The sequence below is a fragment of the Notolepis coatsorum genome (genome assembly GCF_963971535.1).
Source record: "Notolepis coatsorum genome assembly, chromosome: 19".
NCBI classification, from domain to species: domain Eukaryota; kingdom Metazoa; phylum Chordata; class Actinopteri; order Aulopiformes; family Paralepididae; genus Notolepis; species Notolepis coatsorum.
The window spans coordinates 8,859,080-8,883,668 of record NC_140183.1 but is presented as its reverse complement, the minus strand read 5'-3'; the positions used below and the strand labels follow the sequence as shown (position 1 = coordinate 8,883,668).

The 24,589-nt window shown below is 43.1% G+C and overlaps 1 long non-coding RNA gene across 1 annotated transcript in view; it reads left to right on the top strand.

Moving 5' to 3' along the window:
• Positions 1-4,638: 4,638 nt before the first annotated feature.
• The window catches only part of LOC311246181, a 38,465-nt gene continuing 18,514 nt past the window's right edge, over positions 4,639-24,589 (top strand). The window contains exons 1-2 of the long non-coding RNA XR_014620784.1: positions 4,639-4,789; positions 16,512-16,644. This is a non-coding gene — a long non-coding RNA (uncharacterized lncRNA). The remainder of the gene's footprint in view (positions 4,790-16,511; positions 16,645-24,589) is intronic.

The following is a 24,589-nucleotide window of genomic DNA, read 5'->3' as shown; positions in this document are numbered from 1 at the left end:
TCACAAAACAAACTAGTCAGACTACTACTTGACCTTACCCCTAGAACCCACCTCACCCCTGCACACTTTGACAACCTAGGATGGCTTAGAGTAGACGACAGAGTACAGCAACTTGCAATGGGCCTGGTCTACAAGATACACTATATGACTAAGGTACCCATGTACATGTCAAAATACTTTCCAAAGGTCAGTGAATACCACGATCACAACACCAGAGGAAGCTCAACAAATCATGTTAAACCCAGATTCGGCTCAAACAAGGGACTAAACACGTTTCGCAATTATGCCACACTAATGTGGAACGCCCTACCCAAAGCTGTAAAGGAATGTGAATCCCTACCCACATTCAAAACCGCTCTTAAAGAGCACCTACGGGAGGCTGCAATTCGAAACTGGCCACCGTAAATGTCCAAACCCCCCACCCCCACCCCCTCCTAATAGACAGTCTCCTCCCCACCGCATGTATATATTCTCTCCCGCCGTATATGTATATTTCTCTCCCACCCACCCACCCCCTCCTAAGGTACAGTCCCCTCCCCATCATATGTATATACTCTGTCAGGATCTATGAGTAACAGTACTGTATATTTGAATACCGTAAATGTCACAAATGTATCAGTACTAAATACCTATATGTCCCTATGCCATAAATGTCATGTATGTTGAGTATGTCATAAATGTCAATATGAAATGAAAATGGGGGACCCTGATGTAAACAAGACAAACCCTAAACGGGCTCTTCTCACAACAAGGGAAAACGATGGTCTATATAGGTCTGGGAGTGGGTGTGTCCAGGTGGGAGACAATTGGATTGGATGGGAGGGTCTGATTTAGGGGATGGAGCGGGTAGGCTTGGCCCAGGTCAGGTTGGAGGGTGGTTCTATGAGGGGGGAGGGGTTGTATTTAGGAGAAGGAGGAGGGGGGAATGTGGGTTTCAGGTGAGGGGGACGAGGTAAGGAAGGGGGATGGGGTGAGTTAGGGAGGTGTAGTCTGACGTCTGGTTGTTCCACCCGTATAGGGATTTATCATTGGGAAAATGGATTATCGGCTATTGTAACAATTCTGCCGCATGGAAATTGAAAAGCTTTACATGTTTGCACAAAATGAGTTCCCTTCTATCACTAACATTATTGTTTAAACATTTTTGGTTGAAATAAAATGTCGTGATTTTTTTTTCCACAATTAATTGTGAATATTTTCATGTTGAGCTATAGATTGTGGATGAATAAGCACAGAAAGGTACACCATGCCAATGTCAATGTTTTATTTATTTTAAACGAGGCGATTTAGAAATGGGCAATGGGGAAATACATTGCGTTGGACAGAGGGTGGAACACGAAAAACGGCAATGACGTAACCACTACACCTCCCTATAGGTGGGTGGATGGGGGAAGGGTAGACAGAAACTAGTATATTGGGAGGAGAGTAGGCTGTGGGGGAGGGGGGATATACAGTTATTCCACACTACCTAGGAGAGGTGGAGAACATGGCACTGTGGTGCCAGGAGAACAGCCTCTCCCTGAACGTCAGCAAAACCAAATAACTGATTGTGGATTTTAGGAGGTCAAGGGCAAAGGACTACAGCCCCCATAGTATCTATGAGGCACCGGTCGAGAGAGTGAACAGTTTCAAGTACCTCGGACTCCACATATCCGAGGACTTGACATGGACCACACACATAGACAGTGTAGTGAAGAAGGCACGGCAACGCCTCTACTTCCTTAGGCGCCTAAGGAAGTTCAAAGTGAGTCAGAAGATCTTAAATAACTTCTAGTATTCTATATAGAGAGCATCCTGACTGGTAACATCCCCTCCTGGTTTGGGAATAGCACCGCACACGACCGCAGCAGACTACAGAGAGTGGCCCGATCAGCCAAACACACAATTGGAGGTGGGCTTCCCACTCTCCAGGACATTTACACCAGGCATTGTAGGGCCAAGGCTAAGTGAATAGTCAAAGACTCTAGCCACCCAAACAACTGCCTCTTTGCACTGCTGCGGTCAGGCAAGCGCTACCGGAGTCTCATGGCCAGTACAGAGAGACTCAAATGGAGCTTCTATCCCCAGGCCATCAGGATGCTCAATGACTCTATGCAACACTAATCCATCCATCTACATTCATTGCACACACATCCACATGCACACACTCACTTTCCGTGGTATGCAGGAATGGAACTCTCTTCCCAGACATGTTAAGCAGGAGAATAGTAAATGCCGTTTCAAAATCGTGGTAAAACAACATTTTCAACCAAAGAAATTGACATTCCCTAATAGATAGTGTGTACGTAAATGAAAATGTATGTGTCTGATAAAGAGATAGGTATATATGGATGAAAAGGCATGTGTCTGATAGGGATATATTATTAAAATATTGTATAATTGGCTGATATGAACAGGTATTATTGTATTGTATTATGAATTCATAAGGCGTATATATTTTTATCTTGTATTATGAATTTGATTAGGGTTTTTATTGTTGTTTTAATTGTCTGTATGACATGTAAATGTTGTGAGTGTATAAGGGTTTTTATTGTTGTTTTAATGGTCTGTATGTCATGTAAATGTTATGAGTGTATAAGGGTTTTTATTGTTGTTTTAATTGTCTGTATGATATGTAAATGTTGTGAGTGTATACGTCTGTAACTGTATTTGATGTGTTATGGACCCCAGGAAGAATAGCCCCAGCACTGCTGTGGCTAATGGGGATCCAAATAAACTTAAACTTAAACTTAAACTTTAAACAAACACTCACCTTTAAGATTCACTTTAGACACTTTAAACACTTTTTAACACTACACCATCTTTTTTATCTATTTATTACAAAAATATTTGCACTACATCCCTACCTATTTTATTTTTTTAAGTTTGCATTTTGTACTTCATAGCTTGCATTTTGTACTACTTATAGGTTGTACTTTAATTTGTATATTGTATACTCGAGCGGCCATTTTAGTTACTACTGTTTCACTCCGCCTCCAGTCAAGACGTTCGTTCAACTCATTCACGTGAGATTGTTTACATTATTATTATTTAGCATGTATTTACTTTATATATCTTTATATATATGCGTTATGTTGGTGACAACATGCATGTATGTAAAACTTATGTATGTAAAACTTACGTCGCTGTATTGTCTGTTTCAGGGGGTCGTCACCCTTGTCAATTAAATACTGAAACTGACATTGAGGAGTGTGTTTCTTCAAGGGTTAATAACAGGAAGAGGGTAATAACAGGAAGAGGGTAATAACAGGAAGAGGGTAATAACAGGAAAATGGTAATAACAGGAAGAGGGTAATAACAGGAAGAGGGTAATAACAGGAAGAGAGGGTTGGTGGGGCCAATCAGAGAGCGTCGTCGGAAACAGAGGCTATGTTAAAAAATCACGCGGAAGAAGAGAGCACTCTTCTGGGGAGCGTTATTTTTTCCCGTAGCCGCATTTTGCGGAGACGCTCTCTGATTGGCCACTGACTGACGCTCTCTGATTGGCCACTGACATGTGCGCCCAATCGATTCGCGTGACGAGCTGTGTCTTTGCCCATTTCCGCGTCGAACAGCAGCAAACTATCTAACGCCTAGTTTATCACTGGTTAAGCTTAGGTGACTCTTTCGAAGTTGGTTAAGGTTAGAGTTTGGAATCAGGGCTGGTGTTCTATCGCCCTGCTCTAAGACAAACTCTAACCTTAACCAACTTCGAAAGAGTGCCTAATGTCGCGTTCACGTTACGTGGGAAGAAGCGGAAGAACCAGCTTCCGACTGGGAAAAACCATTCATGTCAGCCTCCTAGTGGTAATTCCTACTAGGACATATGGGATTTTTTTATAGACCCCGATATCTCCCACTTCACGTCACGAATTGCGGAAGTATGGATGTGGGCGTTTAAATCGAGTCAACGCGTGAAGGCTTCCTAGTTGTAGCAACCATAGATATATATAGAACACTAGATAGCTTAAGGCGGAGTCACCAGCGTCACTGAACCGCCGCCATCTTGGGAGGGTCAGCCTTGAGTGAGAGTGAGTGAGCTGCACAGACAAAAATACTCATAACTCGCTGAAATATTGACGGATTTACAAACGGGTTGGTTTGCTATAAACATCAAAGATGTAGTTATGATACTGCATACTTATAAAACGTTTTTTTTTAAAGATGTTTTTTTTTTACAAACCGCTTGAATCATAGCCACGTTAATAATGCTTGTAATAAACCAAACCGTTTGTAAATCCGTCAATATTTCAGCGAGTTATGAGTATTTTTGTCTGTGCAGCTCACTCACTCTCACTCAAGGCTGACCCTCCCAAGATGGCGGCGGTTCAGTGACGTCGCTCTCCATTGGCCTGCAGCGCGGGCAAGCTATCTAGTGTTCTATATATATCTATGGTAGCAACGAGTTGTCCTCTGGTTCTTCCGCTTCTTCCCACGTAACGTGAACGCGACATAAGCTTAACCGGTGTAGAAACAGGCGTCACACGATTGGGCGCACCAGAAACGTCAGTGGCCAATCAGAGAGCGTCTCCGCAAAATGCGGCTACGGAAAGAAATAACGCTTCTGGCGGCGGGAGTAGCTGCTAACTCCTCCTCCTCTCTGACGTAGTTTCTGGAGTCTCGTCGTTCAGGTAAACAAAGGTACATTCGGTTCATGTCGACGGTCGACCTCTCCGTTTTGTTACAGTAAAATCTGCTTGTATTCATCTACTGACAGTAAAATCTGCTTGTATTCATCTACTGACCGCACATCTGATCAGACTGTTGGGCGTTTCTGCCACTTTTCCACCAGACTGGGCCTTGACCAGAGGTAAGTTAGCTGGAGCAGCTAACAAGCTAAGCTGCTATGCTAATAGACTACTGAGATTGTGAGAATATGTGACGTTTGGTCAGAAACTGGTGCGACTCTATGTATAGAGAGAAATGTGCGTTTATTCAGCTCGTTACTAATAATGACCGAACATCTCAACTGTTGAGCATTTCAGCCACTGTTTGGGCTTTACTTGAGAGGCTATGCTAATGCTTCTAGGATGAGGTTGGGATGGAGGAGAGAGCAGCAAACAGTTCTCTCCACGCAGAGTGGAAAACATTCTCTCCTCTGGACTGGATGCGTGAATACTTTCCCCAAGGTGGTTGTCCTCATAGATATATATATAGAACACTAGATAGCTTAAGGCGGAGTCACCAATTCAAAACTGGCCCCTGTAAATGTCCTAACCCAACCCCCTCCAATGTACAGTAATTTACCTAGTATGGTTTTGTCAATAGTCCAATGTACAATTTTGCTTGTTTGTACAGTGTGCCCCCCCCCCCCCTCAATGTACAGTTTTGCTTGTTTATACAGTGTTTCCCCCCCCCCCCAACCACCTCCAATGTAAATTACCCAGTATGGTTGTCAATATCCCAATGTACCCAACCCCCCCCACACAACCCCATCCAACCTCCTCCAATGTACAGTTTCTACGTCAAATGTATATACTCCCTTTTCTTGACTCCTTCTGTATCACAAACAGTACTGTATTTGCAAATCTGGTATGTCATAAATGTATAGATGTAGCAGTACTGACTATCTGTATGTCATGTATGTCATATATGTCCTGATGAATTGAAAATGGGGGACCCTGATGTAAACAAGACGAAAGTCTTTCTCTGGTCTGCATCCCCTTAACAATTGTGTGTATTGAGCTTTATACAACGGCATGCAAATTTCTCTATTCTGATTGGCTGAAACAGTCCATTTACACGTATGTATCCTTCATAATCCACGCTCCTGGTCCCAGGACCCGCCCACCACCGAATCACATCACTCCGCCGGATCACTCCGTCGGAAAAAACAAGATGGCGGACAATAATCTTTAACAAATGGATATGTTGATAGCGTCATAACGACTAAATATAAAGCGATTCTGTCAAGGGGAACGTGTTAGTATTTTAAACAATGTTGGATGATGTAATTGATGGGTCTTGACTCAATCTAGAACAAAAGAAAAATCGCGGATTGATTGATAGATTAATTGATTGATTTAAATTTCTTCCTTCCTACTTTCCGACTGCAGCGTTCTCTCTCACACTGTCCGACGCTGGCGGATTGATTGATAGATTAATTGATTGATTTAAATTTCTTCCTTCCTACTTTCTTGCAGCGTTCTCTCTCACACTGTCCGACGCTGGCGTACCCACAAACACACACACACACATACACACACACACACACACACACACACACACACACACACACACACACACGCACACACACACTGTGACACACACACACACACACACGCACACACACACACATACACTCCTGTCTGCAACAGCGGGGGAGTCAGACTGAGAGAGAAGCAGCGCTGTTTTAAGTGAGCATGGTCTATTGAATTGATTGATTGATTGATTGCTAATTTTATTACTGTACCCCTGGTTTCCAACTGGTTAAGTTTAGGCTAAAAGAAATAAATAAAAAAATAGGGCGAAGAAAACGTTTTTTTCCTATAGGGCAAAGAAAACGTTTTAATAAATTTTCAATCAATCATTCCAATAATACACAGTTGGATGTGTTAGTTGGTTGGATGCACTTCAAGCTGCTTCCACATGAGGCAACTTCTCTCAATCATTCCAATAATACACAGTTGGATGTGTTAGTTTGGTTGGATGCACTTCAAGCTGCTTCCACATGGAGTTGTGGGAACTACTTTTTCTGGCGGATGGTTTTTTCAATAAATCTTCGATTAATGTGTGTTTATTGTATAGAAATAAGGTTGGATGAATCTGGCAGTTGTATAAAAGCTTTACACCACGTGCAGTCGTGATTTGTGACCAATAAACCATGCCTAGGGGGGTCTAACGACCCTCGGCTGCGCCTCGGGCCTAACAACCACCCCTAGGCATGGTTTATTGGTCACAAACCACTCCTGCGTGTGATGTAATGCTTAAGTACTGTATTGTACCCATTCTGCAATCTGTTAATAAAGTTTTCAATCAATCAATCAACCAGCGTCACTGAACCGCCGCCATCTTGTGAGGGTCAGCCTTGAGTAGGGATGGGTACCTTTCACATTTGAACCGATACCGGTACCGGTACCGGTACCTGTGAATCGATACCGGTACCCAACGGTACCTTTTTTCGGTACTTTAAAAAAAAAAAAAAATAATAATAATAATAATTTTTTTTTTTTTTTTTTTTTTTTTTTTTTTTTTTTTTTTTTACTTTTTTCTTTTCATGTCAACGTTCACACGCACAATATATGCTTACCTAGGATTTGACTTGATTCAACAACAAAGCAGTCGGAGCAATGACAAGCCGAAAACTGTCGAAATTTTATTTACCTACCTCAGTCGTAAAAAAAAATCCAAACTTCAAATAACTACAATTTCGACAGTTTTCGGCTTGTCATTGCTCCGACTGCTTTGTTGTTGAATCAAGTCAAATCCTAGGTAAGCATATATTGTGCGTGTGAACGTTGACATGAAAAAAAAAGTTAAAAAAAAAAAAAATTAATAAAATTTTTATTTTTTTATTTTTTTTTTATTTTTTTTTCGGTTTCTCACTTGATTCGATACTCGGTAGTACCGACGTGTTTCGGTTCGGTACCTCAAAAGTACCGAATTCGGTACCCATCCCTAGCCTTGAGGCGTCTCTACATTTCGTAGCTCCATTTCTGCAGACCCCTCTCTGATTGGCCACTGTTGCCCAATCGCGTGACGAGCTGTGTCTTTCACATTTCCGCGTCGAACAGCCTGCAAACTACCTGGTGTTCTATCGCCATGCTCTAAGACAAACTCTAACCTTAACCAACTTCGAAAGAGTGCCTAAGCTTAACCGTCGAAAGAACTTGCCGTCACGCTCTAAGACAAACTCTAACCTTAACCAACTTCGAAAGAGTGCCTAAGCTTAACCAGTGTAGAAACAGGCGTGGGCCAATCAGAGAGGGGTCTGCAGAAATGGAGCTACGAAATGTAGAGACGCAGCCTTGAGTGAGAGTGAGTGAGCTGCACAGACAAAAATACTCATAACTCGCTGAAATATTGACGGATTTACAAACGGGTTGGTTTGCTATAAACATCAAAGATGTAGTTATGATACTGCATACGTATAAAAAAAAATTAAAGATGTTTTTTTTTCAAACCGCTTGAATCATAGCCACGTTAATAATGCTTGTAATAAACTAAACCGTTTGTAAATCCGTCAATATTTCAGCGAGTTATGAGTATTTTTGTCTGTGCAGCTCACTCACTCTCACTCAGGGCTGACCCTCACAAGATGGCGGCGGTTCAGTGACGTCGCTCTCCATTGGCCGGCAGCGCGGGCAAGCTATCTAGTGTTCTATATATATCTATGGTTGTCCTTCCGCGTTCGGTTTGCGCCCAATCGCGTTGCGCCTAGCTTTCAGTTCCACAGCCCAAGTCTTGGGCTGTCTTGGTAAGCCTCATAATGAATTGTTTGGGGGGAAAAAGAAAAACATTGTGATGTGTATCGTGTATCGCCGAAAGGTCAGAAAATATCGTGATATCATATTTAGGGCAGGCCATATCGCCCAGCCCTAACTTCATGTGACATGTGCGCCCAGGGACCGAAACTAGAGAGCGCCACCTGCCATTTGCGCTCAGTTTTTACGTTTGGCGCCTCCCACTGAGACGTCTGAGCGCCGTGTGACGGGCAATCAAATAGTCATGTGAAAACCGAAAATCATGATCCAATTCTTTAGCGGAGTTCTCACTCGCTGTCTCAGCACAGACATGAAGCGCGCACCGCGCACTGCTGCTGCTACCCCCTCCCCACCTGTTTCTGTATGCCTGCATGTAAACAGAGGCTATTGCCTCAGAGTCACCGTGACGTTAGTTAGCACTGCTGCTGCTGCTCCTACCCCTGTATGCCTGCATGTAAACAGAGGCTATTGCCTCACCGTGACGTTAGTCTAGTCAGTGTGGGACCTTCGTGAGATAACGTTAGCTACCGTTACAAAATGACCCAGTCAACTATTCACTTAGTTTAATACACAAGGCATTGTGTAACGTTATCCAGCCGGCTAGCTACGGATAGCTCCCGACATCAACAAATCCTCCAGCAATAGTCCAGTGCATAATACCTCTGTTGGCTAGGTAACTAGTCACTACGAAATGTCGCAGTAAACTAAATAGTTCACTGAGGCGTTGTCCCAACGCCATCCAGCAGTAGCTACAGATAGCTCTTGGCATCAATGTCCTACAACAACAACATGCGTATTCGAGTCCCTGGTTTACATCGCATGAGTGAGGGCTGCTGACTAGGGTCCAGGTGCAGCGCCGGAGAATTCTTTTGCATGCTGAATGTAGCGTTTAGGGTCCAGCTGCACCCCCGGAGAATCCTTGCTGGAGCTGGAGGCCACTCGAGTATACACACAGACAGTGGAGCTGTTTGCAGACAGCGAGGTGGCGATGTCTCGCAGATAACACAATCACAAGTATGATTATATAATATATATATTTTATTAAAAAAAAATCTATATAAAATAATAATACAAATAAATTTATCAAAAAAAAGTTGGCGGGTAAGAAATATGCTTGGCGGGTAGATTCTTCCCATCTACCCGCCACTGGCCGGTGAGTCAAAAAGTTAATTTAGCTCCCTGTGTGCGCCCAATCGTGTGACGCCTGTTTCTACACCGGTTAAGCTTAGGCACTCTTTCGAAGTTGGTTAAAGGCCAACTTGCAGGTTGTATTTTTGTTCAATAAACAATGTGACTAGGCCAACGCTGACTTTCATGAAGAGGGGGGGAAAAGTATCGAAATTGACCCAGTTTTAGCCTTTTTATCAAACATTTTGTCGACCAAACCACAACCTCCACGCACATGCATATTTTATTGCATGGATCAATAAAGTGCGTGTGTCATCTTAATGCTGACGTCACGTCAGGTGCAGGGCAGCGAGGGGCTCTGAGACTCACACACAGCTAGTGGCAGAAGCAGAGAGCCTTGCTACTACTAGCCGAGGAGTGATGAATGAAAATGTATCTGTTTCACTAACACTATTGCTCCGTGATCATAGCCATTCATCTCTAAAGCGAACCACTATTTGTAAAAGCCACAACCACGTTACCATATTTGTAATAATGTAAATCATTGTGTCAATGTACATATTGTGTATATAACGTTAGTAGCTAGCTAAGTTAGCTAACGTAGCTTAGCTTGGTAGCCAGAATTCTCGAAACTCATAACAATGCCAGATTTAAAATGGTTCTCTCCTCTTGTATACCTTTGTCCTCACAAGTATTCTGCCAGGGAACTTATGGACACGACAATAGTAGTAGTTATAAGGTATTTGAGCTTGTAACATTAGTTAGCTCATAGCTATTGTGACTGATGCACCGAGTGGGGCTGCGTCTATTCGAATTCCAACCGGTTCATGCTTATCAACATGCCGTGACGCATAGCTTGCTAGCCGGCATGAATGCCCGATTTAAAATGGTTCTCCCCTCTTTGTATACATTTGTCCTCACAAGTATTCTGCCAGGGAACTTAAGGACACGACAATAGTAGTAGTTATAAGGTGTTTGAGCTTGTAACGTTAGTTAGCTCATAGCTATTGTGACTGATGCACCGAGTGGGGCTAAAGGGGCTACTATCGTATCAACATGCCGGGACGTGTAGCTTGCTAGCCGGCATGATGTGTGTGCAGTGCACAGGTCTGAGAAGAGGACCTGCACATTTTACTCGTTCCCCAAACTCTTTTGCATGGCCCGATTTAAAATGGTTCACGACAGTAGACATAATGCTAATGTTAGCAGGAGCCATATAGCCATAAGCCAGTAGTACTATGATCCGGACGGTAGGGGTGGGAATCACCAGTTTCATCATGATACGATACAATATCGATTCTTTGGACAACGATACGATATTTGCCGATATCACAAAGTCTCTCACGATACAATATGATACGATTAGATTCAGGTGCCTGCGATCGATATGAGATGATATCATATGCCCATTTAACACAATCAGTTATGAGACTCGCCACAGGATTTTCAAAATAAGAGTATCGATATGAATCGATCTTATTACATCGCATCGATCCGATTCGATCGTTGATAATTACATCGATGTATCGATCTGGATCGATGTATCGTCCCACCCCTACCGGACGGGCATACGTTTCCTGAAGTGACGTCACGGCCGTGCTCCCGTCTGATAAGCTTTTTGATTCGCTCCGTGCATGTTATTCGTGCGTGGACCTTTTTTAACCTTTTCTGAGTGGCATTTCCGGCGTCAAATGGAAAAAAATAAATAATCAAATTAGATACCAATGATGTAAACTACCCATAATTGCAGAGTAGGGTTTAACCTGCAAGTTGGCCTTTAAGGTTAGAGTTTGTCTTAGAGCAGGGCGATAGAACACCAGCCCTGATTCCAAACTCTAACCTTAAAGGAAAACTCCAACATTTTGGGAAATTAGCTTATTTAAAATCTTCCCTGGAGTTAGACAAGAAGATGCATACCTTTTTTGTCTCTGTGCATGCATTAGGCTTAGGGAACAGTCACTCCGTTAGCGTAGCTTAGCTTCATCACTGGAAGTGTGGCAGAGTTAGAGCCTGACGTTCCCTACAGTACCCTACAGTCACGAAATACACTCCAAATACAACTCCAAAACGTTCCTGTAAACATGCGACGTCTATAGCAGCGGAATACGTTTATTTTGTACATTATCTAACGTTAACACGAACCTAAACTAACTTTAGGTTAGTTGTAACGTTAGTTTAGGTTCGTGTTAACGTTAGATAATGTACAAAATAAACGTATTCCGCTGCTATAGACCAGGGAACAAAATTAACTTTTTGACTTACCAGCCATTTGGCTGGTAGATTTTAAAAACTACCAGCCAGGCAGATTTTTTACCAGCCAAAAATTAAAAATAGCTTTTTAGTATATCGCCATGTGTTATTATTACTATATAATACTCTCATATGCTATTTTCAATTAATATCATAAACAACATAAGGAATATTAGCATAATTTTGAGTGGACTGAAGGAATGAGTCAGCGTTAATAGTTTTAAATGCAAATAATTTATTGAAACATAGAAGTGGGGTCGGACACACACACACTGTTTCAACTCACCACCCCCGCATCATATTTTTTTTTGATCCACTTTTTCTCCCATTTTCTATGTTTTTCTCCCATCCCAATTTCGTATCATCCAATTCAACCCTCCCCTGTCATGAACGCTGTTTCTTGCCTCCCACAAGCCGGCTGCAATGTGGACTAAGTCATACATAGCACAAGTCCCCTCCGGTACTTGAGGTAACAGCAGTCGCATCTTTTCACCTGCGCAGCTCGATCTCTCAGTGGCGAGGAGTAACGCGTGGGAGGCTCACGCTGCCCCCGACACTTCCTGATTCTACTGCGCAGGCGCACCAACCGACCTGTAGGAGACGCGGTCCACAACACCCAATCCCCACCCTTCAGTTTCCCTCCCCGTAATACGGCCAATGTGTATTACTGCGGACGACCAGCTAAACTGAAAACAATGTGGAGAGCTGGATTCGAACACGCAAACCCAGCGTCTCCACATTGGTTGGCGAGTGCCTTGCCCACTACACCACCTAGCCGCCCTCACCCCCGCATCATATTGTAGTCTAGTCTGTCTTCAAACTTCCACTCCTCTCGAAACCTTTTTATATTTGAATATCAACATTATCTGTGCATCCTCAGTAATCCTCAGTTTACTACAATATACTCCTCTCCTGAGTCCTGGCTAGTGACTTCATCGTCTTTCCAAACGCACGCACACACACAGAGAAAGGGAGAGTGCCCCCCCCCCCATTTCCCTTTCCCCAGTCCACACTGTCTGCTGTTCTCTATGGCTCTGCCGCTGAACAGGATTAGCTTGTTAGCTTACGCTAACATAAAATTCATTTCGGGCGATGTGGGCATAAAGGAATGGCGACGATGCAATGCATGTTAGATGCATTTGACCCGTTGTGAGAAGAAGAAAAAACCACAGACTTATTTCGGCTCGCAAAATAGGCGCACTGCTGTGTAGCTCTGCTCTCAGGGAACAAACTTAACTTTTTGACTTACCAGCCATTTGGCTGGTAGATTTTAAAAACTACCAGCCAGGCAGATTTTTTACCAGCCATTGGCGGTTGGCTGGTACTTATTTTGTTCCCTGCTATAGACGTCGCTCTTTTATTTTGAAACCCCCCAGAAAGGAAGTCATTATATTTGCTTTAGTGTCCGGTTAGCTTTAGTGTCCGGTTAGCTCCGTTAGCTAGCAGCCTATCAAGACCAGCCATTGGAATACTGTTTTCTAAATTGGGGAGGCTTTTAATCGTCAAGGTAAGAGGATTTTAAGTAATGGTATCCATAAACTTCAATCGGTTCGGATCCTTTGAATTAATGAGTGTCAACAAACACAGCTTCACGTAGAAATCACTGACTGCGCCCAGAGACGAGTGGTTAGGCAAAAAATAGTTCAGAGTATATTTGCTTAGAAAACGTAATTCAATTATTTTTTATTTCTCCACGTGGTAAATACACAGGTCACAACATGTTTATAGGAACGTTTTGGAGTTGTATTTGGAGTGTATTTCGTGACTGTAGGGCACTGTAGGGAACGTCAGGCTCTAACTCTCCCCCACTTCCAGTGATGAAGCTAAGCTACGCTAACGGAGCGGCTGTTCCCTAAGCCTAATGCATGCACAGAGACAAAAAAGGTATGTATCTTCTTGTCTAACTCCAGGGAAGATGTTAAATAAGCTAATTTCCCAAAATGTTGGAGTTTTCCAACTTCGAAAGAGTCGCCTAAGCTTAACCAGTGATAAAGCGTTAGGTAGTTTGCAGGCTGTTAGACCCGGAAATGGGCAAAGACACAGCTCATCACGCGATTGGGCGCACATGTCAGTGGCCAATCAGAGAGAGTCAGTCAGTGGCCAATCAGAGAGCGTCTCCGCAAAATGCAGCTACGAAAAAATATAACGCGGACTAGACAGGAGATTCCTTTAGTGATCTACTTGGGGAGATTCACTCGTCATAGCAGCAGGGGGTACAGTTATGGTCAGGGTAATTACTTACTTACGCCTCTTACCCCGTTTGGGGCATAGGCCCGATGGCGTCTATTCGAAACCCAAACGGTTCATGCGTTTTGCTAATCTGATTGGCCACGGACGTTTCTGGTCATGTGACATGTGCGCCCAATCACGTGACGCGCCCATTTCCGCCGCGACCAGCAGCAAACTACCTAACGCCTAGTTTATCACTGGTTAAGCTTAGGCGACTCTTTCGAAGTTGGTTAAGGTTAGAGTTTGGAATCAGGGCTGGCGTTCTATCGCCCTGCTCTTAACACAAACTCTAACCTTAACCAACTTCGAAAGAGTGCCTAAGCTTAACTGGCGAAAGAACTTGCCGTCACACGATTGGTGCGGCGAGAAACATCAGTGGCCAATCGGAGCGCAAAATGCGAACGGGAAAGCATGAACCGTTTGGGTTTCGAATATAGGCATCCCGATGGGACACACCTGGGGCTAGCCCCTTTTGTGACTGTGATGCAACCCTTGTTTGAATACGCAGTCACTGGCTCCCACGTTACTAGCCATGTTAATGTGCGCCTCAAGCACTGCTTAAAAGCGAGCGGTGGGTCCAGAATACAAATTTCAAAGGTACCCACCGTTGCATTAGGGTTTCACACACACACGCGGCGGGGTTTGAAAGCTCGGCGTTGCTAATAAACAGTTTAATTTTTTTTTATAAACTGGTCAACACTGCTCAAAACGGCTGTATTTCCGGCGTTGGGTGCATGATGCGCATGCGCTGTGATGGCGCACCAGGCAGCCAAATACGGAAGTACAGCCAGTGTTGACCAGTTTATAATTTTTTTAAAAATGTTTATTAGCAACGCCGAGCTTTCAAACCCCACCGCGTGTGTGTGAAACCCTAATGCAACGGTGGGTACCTTTTGAAATTTGTATTCTGGACCCACCGCTCGCTTTTAAGCAGTGCTTGAGGCGCACATTAACATGGCTAGTAACGTGGGAGCCAGTGACTGCGTATTCAAACAAGGGTTGCATCACAGTCACGAAAGGGGCTAACCTGGGGCCAGCTGGAGAGGTTGGATCGGGATGGTCAGGGTAATAGGAGAGCAATAAATATAGGCAATAAACAAATGTAATCTGAATATACAATTTTAATAAATTAAACCGTATACACTAGGGCTGTCTTAAATACTTCGAAGCTTCGTTCGATGGGCATGGGATTGAATATGAAAATAAAATTCGATTATTAAAAAAATATATATATTTTCTTTTATCTCGAAGCTTCGAATTAAAATCGAATCTCGGCCCCGAAGCTTCGAATTCCAAAAAAAAGTGCCAGCTTGCTGTTGCTGTGGCCTGGTGTTTTGAAAAGCGCTCCTGTCCTTACAGAGCGGTGAGGAGGTGAGGAGGATCTGACGGTGATCCAGGCTTGTTCAGTAGTGGTAGAAATCTGTTATCCAACTGATATTGGATTATCTGTGGTGAACATTCATGGCTGTTATTTTATATTATTATTAGTGTTATTATTATTAGCCGCGGCAGCCTCGGATATGAGCCCTTCATTAGCAAAAGCCAGAACTAACGTTAGCTTAGCAGTGTTTCTCATCTGTTTATCTGACATACATTATCCTAGTTTAGCTTGGTTTAGGAGTCCATGGTAAAGTTGTATTATTTACAGTTTACCAAACAATAATTTTTCAATCTTCTGTAGATATCCATGATATTAAATTTAGTTGTATTTTCATTTAATTTGGTGTACTTTCTGACGAGGATGTGGTCTTAGTTTTTCCAATGTGACCCTGGAAACACCACTGAAAACATCTGATTGGCCAAAAACAACAGCTGCCTGCATCAATAACTAGGGATGCTCGATATTGGCTTTTTTACCGATACCGATATTGTCCAACTCTTAATTTCCGATACCAATATATGCAGGGTTCCCTCCCCCCCCCCAAAAAATGGAATAATTTCAGGTAATTAACATTACATATCTCTTGTTGTGGAATTAACACAACATTACTTTTACATTACTGCATACTTTTGACAATAAATAAAATCAGAATTTGTTCTTACTTGCTTGCCTGGGTAAATAAAGGTTATAGAAATGTTAAAAATTTGAAAACCGATACCGATATTTTCCGATATCACATTTGAATGCCGATATCGGCCGATAATATCGGTAGGCCGATAACATCGGACATCCCTATCAATAACCAATCAGATGTTTTGGCCATCAAATGAAATGCAATATCAATCATAGGCTTATATGCATAGATCAGAACTATAGCAGTGCATCTGTCTATATATACACCCATGTGTTTTTCAGTTCTTATGAAATACTTCCTGTCAGGATTTCCCTCCTTTCCAATTTGTTAGCCTAGGAAAAGAGAGCTACCTGTATATCTGGTTAAGGACTGATGGTTCTTGCTTGGCTTTCTGTGTTCCTGATGAATTTCAACTGAAAAGTTAGACCTTTGTTTGTTAGGATGAATGTACAATGTACTGATATTTCTTTCCTTACTTTCCCCCAAGAGTCGTCTGAATATGACCACCCCTCATAGCCTCTCACACCTTGGTTTGAGAGAACTGTCTGTCTGTTTGGTGGACTGCATGAAACCGCCACAGCTGGACCAGGAGCAGAGCTGTTTGGACTGCATGGAAACAAGTATGGAAATGTTGACTTTAATCTGTAAACATTATGACTTTATAAGTGTTGACTTTAACCTCTTAAGCCAGACTCTCTAAATTCGCCTAAAAGTACATACCCTAGTAAAAGAAAGATTGCTCCACTTCTACAAGGTACATTTGCATGTTCTTGGTATCTATGGGAGGGCATCTATGGACCTCAGGGAATGTATTCCCAGTGTCAGAAAGATTGTGTCTGTTACTATGCTTGAGTCAATTGTAATGAACCAAAGGAGAATATACATTATTTATAAAAATGTTTAATTCACTTTGAAGGTGAATAACACCATGCTAACATTGACCAGATGTGAAAAATGGCCACTGAGCTCATTCAGCACCTTCTTGAGATCAAGTGTACAACAAATCTAAGCAAATGAATAAAGGGCAGATGATTTACAGGGTTTTTTGTAGATACAGTACTGGATTTTGCCATCCGGACACATGCAATTTGAAAAATGAATATAGAATACCGGGGCACCCAAGTGGCGAACCACGTGATTGATTGATTGATTGAAAACTTTATTAACAGATTGCAGAATGGGTACAATACAGTACAGCTCAATACACACAATTGTTAAGGGGATGCAGACCAGAGAAAGACTTTCGTCTTGTTTACATCAGGGTCCCCCATTTTCAATTCATAACGTGCTGCGTCACGGCACGGCCGACCCGGGTTCGATTCCCGGACCCAGAGTTCTTTGCTGAATATCTTCCCCTGCTCTGTCTCCCATTCTTCCTCTCTCTCTCTCTACCGGACTGCCAAAATCTGATGGAAAATGGAGGAGAATTTGTCATTACAAAAAAGTAACTGTACTTACAGTAGTCTTTGCTGCCCTGTTAAGGGCGCCTGGTGGTACTAAATCTAGATTGAACTCTGCCTTTGGAAAGAGGAGATATGGCCCAATCCATAGATGTATGACGTGGCCATAATAAGGTCATTTATAGACCTGATATTCTATATTCATATTCCAAATTACATGCACAATTCAGTACTGTATACTACAAAAAAACCTGTAAATCATCTTCCCTTCATTCATTTACCTTTTTATTTCTTTTTTGTACACTTGATCTCAAGAAGGTGCTGAATGAGCACCTGCATTTTTCACGTCTGGTCAATGTTATTCACCTTCAAAGTGAATTAAACATCTTTATAAAAGAATGTCTATTCTCCTTTGGTTCATTACAATTTACTCAAGCACAGTAACAGACACAATATTTCTGACACTGGGAATACATTCCCTGAGGTCCATCTATGTCCCTAGATACCAGGAACATGCACATGGACCTTGTAGAAGTGGAGCAATCTTCCATTTACTTGGGTATGTACTTTTAGGCAGAGAGGTTAATTCATACGGATTGTATTAATTGGAAATGAATGAATAATGCATATTGAATATCATATTAATAATCTGAAATTAATTTTGTACCGGTACCGGACCACTCAGGCTTAAAGAATCAAGAACAGACAGTTTGCCGTACAATGAAAATCGTACTTTGCTAGTCCGCCCTTCACACAAAATCACACAGTACATTGACGTTATTGCACGTTCCGATTCACAGTGTAGGATCCAGTAGTGTTTACAAATATAAATATGGAGGTGACAATGGGTCACAGCAGCATTTAAAAGTGTCTTTAGTGATTGACAGGTCGGGGGAAGGGTGACAGTGAGCTCACAGCAGCAGTCGTGTCAGAGTGTCTGCCTGGATCACAGTTTAAAAAAAGTCCTGGATTTCAGGTGGCAGGAGATTGAAGACTCTGTGCTGGGGGTGTGTACTGTCCTTAATGTTTTGTGCTCTCCTGGTGGCCCCGGTAGAGTAAATGTCCTGTAGTGAGGGGAAGGCTGCTCCTCAGATGTACTGAGCAGTTTTAATCACTCGCTGGAGTGCCTTCCTGTCCTCAGCAGTGCAGTTTCATACCAGACTGTGATTGAGCTGCTGAGGACACTCAACCGTACTTCTATAGAAGTTGCTGAGGATTTTGGCTGGCATTTTCTCAGCCGTGTGTGGGGGGGGTGTGTGTGTAGGGCTGTTTGACATTTGTGTATGACATTGTGTATGACATTTTCTCACCGCGGTTGTGTGTGTGGCTAATCACCGCGGGATGCGGTGGTACCACACTTCTATAAAAAAGAAAAAAGTTAAAATTTTTTAAATTATTATTTTTTTTATATACCTGTATATATATATTTTTTATTATTAAGACATGCAAGTTTACCCGCGATCGTGATTAGAAAAAAATGCTAAGGTCGTAGGACTCCCGAAACTATTTTAAACATGTTTGATAATCTATCCATTTGTCCCTCAACGTTCTGAAATGTGATAAAAGTAGTAGGGTGTTGCCTGCTCCTTTAAGAGTGATACATTGTGGGATATATATGCCCTTCTCCAACTTAAAACTAACGTTATTTGAGCAAACATTTAACGTTATTATAACACTATTTTAACGTTAGTGAATTTGAATGCACATACATAGCTAGTTAAATATCACAACTTGTGTCATCATTGTTCATCATTGGGGGAAACTAAGTGCTGCCTCTCTCCGCCGTCCCCGCCACAGTCGGGACCACACCACAACGTTATAGATAGCTAGCCTATAGCTAATGTCGGGACCACACCACAACGTTATAGATAGCTAGCCTATAGCTAACGTCGGGACCACACCACAACGTTATAAATAGCTAGCCTATTTTATTTATTTATTTTATTTGTTTATTTGGACGGGACAATGCAAAATTAATGAACACTGTGGAGTGTAAAAATTGCCGGATTTAGCATGAGGCTAATTTCCATCTGTTGTCCCAAACATAAAAACAGGACTCATAGAAACAGTAAGAAATGTACAAATACATAAAAACAGGACACATAAAAAATGTAAAAAAAATGTACAAATACATAACAGCATGTCACATGTGTTCACATGACTGGTTGGACTTCAGCCATTTTTTTAGTTGCCCTCTAAAAGAAGCAAGGGTGGGGCTTTCCCTTCTGGAAATGGGGAGACTGTTCCATGTTTGACTGCCTTTTATGGACAGGACGTTTTGGCCAAACGTGGTCAGTCTACTTTGGACCATGCAGTCACCTCTGGTGTCTGACCTGGTGCAGAGTCCAGTGTACAGGAGGGGGAGCTAGTCCATGTAAGCATTTGTAGATGAAACGAGAGCTTTTTAAGACTTTGAAATTTTCAAAGCTCAAAAAGCTATATTGTTTCAAAATATTGCAATGGTGGTATGCCAATGGTTTCCTTGCAAATACCTTGATGGCTCTATGATAAAGCTGTTCGATGTGTTTCATGACAGTGACACCAGCAAATGACCAGTTTGTGAAGCAGTATTCAACATGTGAGAATATCATGCAATGAAGATACATTTTTGCAGCATCAACTGTTAAAAAAGGCCGGATTTGTATAAAATTAACGAAATTTAAATTAATTGTGCGTTTCACTTTTTTGACATGTTTCTTAAAGGATAGGTTAGAGTCCAAGATGATGCAGAGGTACTTGAAATGGGAAACCAATTCCAGTTCCTCCCCCCCCCAGAAACACAGTGCTACAGTGTAGGTTAGTTTATTAGGACAAGTGCATGACAGTATGGTTAGTTAGGGTTAGATTTTTTTTTCTTTTTTTAATTCAGATAATGGTTGAAGAAGTGCGTCTTTAGTCGACGGCGAAAGATTGGACGTGTTTCGGCTGTCCTAACTGGGGTGGGTAGTTCATTCCACCATTGTGGGGCAAGGACTGAGAATAGGCGACTTCTATTTGATGACCCTCCCGGAGCTTGGATAGGAGTAGGTCTGAGGCGGCCAGAAGATGCAGAGCGTAGGGGTCTTGAGGGTGTGTAGTTAGAGACCATTGACCAAAGGTAGGCGGGAGCAGTTCCCTTTGCCGCACGGTATGCTAGGTCGAGGGCCTTGAAGCGGATTCGTGCAGCAATGGGGAGCCAGTGCAGGTCCCTAAGAAGTGGGGTGACATGGGCCGACTTCGGTAGGTTTGAGATCAGGCGGGCCGCTGCGTTCTGAATGAGTTGAAGAGGCTTAGTGGCAGTGGCCGGGAGGCCAGCGAGCAGTGTGTTGCAGTAGTCGAGGCGGGAGATGACTGTTGATTGGACGAGGAGTTGGGTGGCTTCTTTTGTCAGGAAGGGGCGGATCCTTCTGACGTTGCTCAGGAGGAATCGGCAGGTTCTGGTTGTCGCTGCGATGTGAGGAGAGAAGTTCAACTGGTCGTCGAGGACAACACCAAGGTTCTTGGCGGTCGGGGACACGGTCACAGCTGCATTCTCGACTGTGATGGAAAGGTCGGTCAGGGGGGAGGATTTGGCCGGCAGGTGGAGCAATTCTGTTTTGCTTAGGTTCAGTTTGAGGTGGTTGGTCGTCATCCAGGCGGAGATGTCGGACAGACAGGCCGAGATCCGCTCAGAGACGTGGATATCTGAGGGAGGGAAGGAGAGGAAGAGTTGAGTATCGTCGGCATAACAGTGGTAGGAGAAGCCATGAGACGTGATAATGTTACCCAGTGATTTAGTGTAGAGGGAGAAGAGAAGGGGTCCTAAAACCGAGCCCTGGGGGACACCCGTCCGCAGGGGGCGAGTGGCCGACAGGGTCCCTCTCCATGACACTTGGTAGGAGCAGTCATTGAGGTATGATGACAACCATGTCAGCGCAGAGCCAGCCACTCCCATTCCTGCGAGGGCCGCGAGGAGGATCTGGTGGTTGACTGTGTCGAAGGCTGCAGATAGATCTAGGAGAATCAGGACAGAGGAGAGGCCTTTCGCTTTTGCTAAGTGAAGTGCCTCTGTGACCGCAATGAGGGCTGTCTCTGTGGAGTGACCAGTCCTGAAGCCTGACTGATTAGGGTCTAGGAGGTCATTCTGTAAGAGATAAGCAGTAAGTTGGTTGGATACAGCACGTTCAAGTGTTTTAGAAAGGAAGATTAGATCTTGTGATTCTGACTGGTCGTTTGCTGAACATCATGCATACCGTTTTTTTTGTATTTAGCAGTAGGCATGAGTTTTGCAACCAGTGTTGGACCTTGTTCATTGCATTTGAGAGGTTACATGAGATCAGGTCAGTTTTTTTTATCATGTACAAAAATGACTGCGTCGTCAGCATACATCTGTACATTGAAGTCAGGGCATATGTCCGGCAGGTCATTGATGTACAGGGAAAACAGCAATGGCCCAAGGATCGATCCCTGTGGCACACCGACTGGATTGTCAAGATAAGGAGATTTGACACAATCAACCATGACACATTGTTTTCTGTTTGTTAGGTAAGACTTAAACCATTGAATTGTATCTGCAGAGAAATTGAAATGAGACAACTTTGCCAAAAGTACTTGATGGTTGACAGTGTCAAAAGCCTTTCTAAGATCCAGGAACACAGCACCTACATATGGGTTTTTGTCCAACATATATTTAACCTTTTCAATAAAAACACAGTTTGCCGACTCAGTGGAGTGCTGAGCGCAGAAGCCAAATTGAAGTGGGTGGAGTGGGGTGTGTAGCTATAGCTAACGTCGGGACCACACCACAATGTTCTAGATAGCTAGCCTATAGCTAACGTCGGGACCACACCACAACGTTATAGATAGCTAGCCTATAGCTAACGTAGGGACCACATCAACGTTATACATAGCTAGCCTATAGCCAACGTCGGGCCCACACCACAACGTTATAGATTGCTAGCCTATAGCTAACGTCGGGACCACATCAACGTTATAGATGGCTAGCCTATAGCTAACGTCGGGACGACACCAACGTTATAGATAGCTAGCCTATAGCTAACGTCGGGACCACACCAACCCTTAAGGTGCTCCCATAGTCGAGCGGACCGTACACGGAGCAGACTCCCGCGGGCTCAAAGCTGACCCAAAGGGTACTCAAAGCAGACCCAACGCAGAGTCCAAGTGCGAAGCTCCTATTTTCTGACGCGCGGACGTCCGCGGCGCCCACTTGGTGTCACACAAACTGGCGCGTGGTGTAAACTGGCGCGAGACATGTAGGAAATTGGTCCGCGGAGATCCGCTCGACTATGAAAGCTCAAAGAGTCCAGTGGACCTCCGCAGAGTCCAGTCCGTGTACAGTCCGCTCGACTATGGGAGCACCTTTATAGATAGCTAGCCTATAGCTAACGTCGGGACCACGGCAGAGAGAGGCAGCACCCAATCTTCGTTAGTCGTTAGTCACTAATAGGGCTGCACGATTTTGGGAAATAATCTAATTGCGATTATTCTGACAGATATTGCGATTGCGATTTGCGATGCGATTATAACGTATTTAAAAAAAAAATTACAAGAAGAATGTTGCTGCTTTCTGTAGTCGGGTCCCAACTGCAAAATTACTGTATTACCCTGTATTATACACTTTTACTATCATGTAGACTATTCTGCTTTGTGTTTACATGTGATGTATTGTATACATGCACATTTATTATGTTCTTGTGTGATGTATCGCACATTTTATTGCTGTGTGATGTATTGCAAATGTTATTGCTGTCATCTTGGCCAGGTCTACCTTGCAAAGGAGATCTTGTATCTCAATGGGACTTCCTGGTTAAAAAAATAATAATAAAAAAAAAAAAAAAAAAAAAAATTAATTGCAGGCTTGGCGATTTGACAATTGCATCATTCCAAATCGCGATTTCGATTAAAAAACGATTAATCGTGCAGCCCTAGTCACTAACATGAAGAATACAGAGCTGCAAACGGAAATAAACGCCCAGTCCTTGAGAGAACGGTTTCCTGGTTTACTGTCAACACCTTACAGAGGGAATTACCCCGAAGTCCGGCTAGTTATAAGCACGTTACATGACCGGCACTTCGGCCCTAGAGTGTTAGGAGAACACTCCCCTATACTCTACTACGGTTCAGATTAATACAGGAAAAGGTATACATTGGGGGCTAGAGTCCGGGATATAAAAATAAATCCTGATTACATCTGTGAGTTGTAAACTGTATGGAAACGTGAAGTTAGCTCATGCTACTGGAAAACGGACACATGGCGCCCCATTCCCCCCCCCCCCCCCCCCCCCCCACGGTTGACGCGGTTGTCTGTTCTACTCCCGCGGGTGCCTTGACACACTGCGGTGATGCGGTTACCGCGACAGCCCTAGGTGTGTGTGTTGTGAAAGAAAACTTTTACACAACTCCTTCCATAAAATCAACCGTTTCGAACCCATCAAGAAGCAACAATCAACAACATCAAACAGTGAGTAACAAGACAGCCCAAGTCGAAGTGTTGTGAGTGCGTTAAAGACGTATCCTGGCATAGATAGGCAAATTGGCCCTACACTGAGGATTGCCAGATAATGTTGATATTTAAACGTAAACAAATTTATAATACAAAATAAATGTACATGATTTCATCACGATACGATATCGATTCTTTGGACAACGATAAGATATTTGCCGATATCACAGTCTGCTACGATACGATTCAATTCAGGTGCCTGCGATCGATATGAAATGATATTATATGCCCATTTAACACAATCAGTAACATTTAAATCAACTCAAAAAAGGCAACGGAAATATCATTTGAAATTTTTTTTGAGCTCTTCCAGACATTTAAATGAAAAACAATCTATTGTTTTTAATACAAATAGACCTCCTGTTTACTGTCAATCAAGCAATCAATCAATCAATCAATCAATCAATCACATTTATTTATATAGCACATTTAGACAACCAAAGTGCTTCACATAGCTAAGAACAAAGAAAAGTATAGAATAAACAGAAAAAAACAACCAACGGATAGACAAGGAAACAAAACAACACATCAACAAGCAAGGCAAGAGTCAAAGTGAGTCAGGGAAGGCCAGGCGGTATAGGTGGGTTTAGAGTTTCGATTTAAAAGACCCGATGAAGGGGGCAGATTTAATGGACATGGGGATGCTGTTCCAGAGGTCGGGCTGCGACCGCAAAAGCACGCCCC